The sequence below is a fragment of the Balaenoptera borealis genome (assembly GCF_965194805.1).
Source record: "Balaenoptera borealis genome assembly, chromosome: 8".
NCBI classification, from domain to species: domain Eukaryota; kingdom Metazoa; phylum Chordata; class Mammalia; order Artiodactyla; family Balaenopteridae; genus Balaenoptera; species Balaenoptera borealis.
This window is the reverse complement of record NC_138865.1, coordinates 79,297,525-79,300,545: the sequence shown is the minus strand read 5'-3', so window position 1 is coordinate 79,300,545 and position 3,021 is coordinate 79,297,525.

Sequence of the window (3,021 nt, the reverse complement as noted above, 5' to 3'; positions counted from 1 at the left end):
GTGAGGGAGCCAGTTATGGGAGATGATCAGACAAAGCACAGTAAACAAGGGTAAGGTTGCTATGCAGATTTAAGTTAGTGCCTTTTCCACTAATAAGAGTTTCTAGAAATTTAGTCCTCCTCCTCTTCCCTCCTCTTCCAGGTACAGAGAGGAAGACACTCTTACCAGAGGAGATTTCCCTCATAAATGTAAATGTTTCTTTCAGAAGGGTAACTTCTGTTGAGTTTTCAGAGCTTCTCCCAGGTCTGCTGTTTCTTTAAAATAACAAGCCTAAATCCTTGTACCTGTTAAAGAGGAAAGCAGAAGCCCAAAATGGTATCACGTATGCTAAAGCCCATGATACCAAACCTAGATTTAATACCTAACTTAACTGCGGTTTCGACCTTCACCAGAAATGTAATCTTAATCAACCAGTTTAGAATTTTCTGGTCAGCACCAATAAGGTAATATGTCACGTGGGCAAAAGCTCACAGGCAAAAGAAGAGGCAGGGACTTCCCTGGTGGCGCAGTGGTTAAGAATCCGCCTGCCAATGCAGGAGGACATGGCTTCGATCCCTGGTCCAGGAAGATCCCACATGCCGCGGAGCAACTAAGCCCGTGCACCACAACTACTGAGCCTGCACGTCACAGCTACTGAAACCCATGCACCTAGAGCCCGTGCTCTGCAACAAGAGAAGCCACCGCAATGAGAAGTCCGCACACAACAAAGAGTCGCCTCCAATCGCCGCAACTAGAGAAAGCCCGCCTGCAGCAACGAAGACCCAACGCAGCCAAAAATAAATTTATTTTTAAAAAAAGGAGGCAATCTGCATGATAAAACCCGTGTCATTCCCGTCTTCTCCCAACCCCAAAAGAAGATGAACTGACCTAAAAATAATCTTTTCTTTTCTTCTGTTAATTGCCCCCTCCCCCCCTTCTTCCTATAAAAACCTTTCATTTTGTACAACCCCAAGGAGAACACTTCTATTTACTAGATGAGATGCTGCCCAATTCATGGATTATTTAGTAAAGCTAATTATCTGTTCAAATTTACTCAGCTGAATTTTGTTTTAACATGCTCAGGAGATATATTTTAGGGCGGCAAATTGTGCTCCCCTTTAGGGCACACATAAAAAGGGGAACTTAGCATCCCCATAGCGAGTGGGCTGAGTGGGTTGAGGAAGGTGCCCTGCAGCTGCTCTGGGGACGTGGAGACCCAGCCGGGTGAGGACAGCATAACACAGCAGGGGCTGCCTCGTGTGGGGAGTCACAGCCCAAGAGGGCAAGGAAGGCAAACGCACAGGGCGCTGGTCCTATGTAGGGAATCCACACCTCAGTGGGATGAGGAGGGTGTCCGAGCAGGAGCTGGTGGCAGCGTCTGAGCAGGGTGGGGACGGCTTCCCTTCCACAAGGTGGGGTAGGCAGGTCAGCGTGAGGAGGGAATACACAGCAGCAAGGGGGCAGGTGCCATGACCGGAGATTCACTAAATACTAGGGGATTGAGCAAATAAGGAGATTTAAGGATATTGGGAGCCAAATTTCTTACTGCTGGAGTTGGGAGTTACCATATGGAAAAGAAGAAAACTAGAATACATTCCATGATGTTGGATAGGAATTGGATGCATTTGGGGTAAACTCATGGTTCTCAACATACACAGATAGTACTGGGGAGGAAGAAATTTTCCTCTACCTTTCTTGGTTCTTCTGCCTGGTCTGAGAATTAAATTGACAGGAGCCAGATTAACAGGAGAAAATCACATTAAAGTTTAATAACATGTATACATGGGAGAGAGCCAGGAGAACTGAGTAACTCACCAAAATGGCTGAAACCCTCACCTTAAATATCATCTTCAGCTAAAGGCAAAAGAGGATGTTGGAAGTAGTGGTTTGGGACTCCAAAGGGGAGGAAGGCAATTTACATGAAGATGGAAAAGCAAATGTTTGGTAAAGAAATGTTTTCTGGGTCATGTAGAGACCATGGGACCCAGAGAGGAATTTTAACAAACAGATTTTACTTGGTTCCTCCCTGTATAGCACACATAGTTCATACTCTAGTTATCTATGGTGATAGCTCCCTTCTTCTGTTCTGTGCTCCTGATAGGATGCAAAGAGAAGAATAAAGTGGCACTTGAGAAATTCCTGCCAAAGATGCATAAACTAAATTTTATATCGGATGAAACCAGATTGAATGAAGTCTATAAAATAATGGGCCTAGATACATGCGCCCCAATGTTCATAGCTGCACTACATACAACAGCCAAGACATGGAAGGAACCTAAATGTCCATCGACGGATGAATGGATGAAGAAGATGTGGTATACATATACAATGGAATACTACTCAGCCATAAAAAAGAATAAGGCCATTTGCAGTAACATGGATGGACCTAGAGATGATCATACTAAGTGAAGTAAGTCAGACAGAGAAAGACAAATATCACATAATATCACTTATATGTGGAATCTAAAAAAAATGATACAAATGAATTTATTTTCAAAACAGAAATAGACTCAAAGACATAGAAAACAAACTTATGGTTACCAAAAGGGAAAGGAGTGGGGAGGGACAAATTAGGAGTTTGGGATTAACAGATATATAAAATAAACAACAAGGACCTACTATATACAGCACAGGGAACTATATTCAATATCTTGTAATAACCTATAATGGAAAAGAATCTGGAAAAGAACATGTATACATATTCTATATATATATAGAAGAACATACATACACACACACACACACACACACACACACATATACACACACATACATATAAAAATAACTGAATCGCTTTGCTGTATACCTGAAACTAACACAACATTTTAAATCAGCTATACTTCAATTTTTAAAAACATGGGCCTGGAGGAGACTAAAGTGACTGACAACTAAATGCAACAAGGCGTTCTGAGGTGGATCCTTTTGCTGTAATGGACGCAGGACGATAGACAGCACTTGAATGGGGTCTGGAGTCGTAACAATGTTGATTTGCAGATCTTAATGAGTGTACTGTGCTTTTGTAAAAGGATGTCTTTGTTGTTA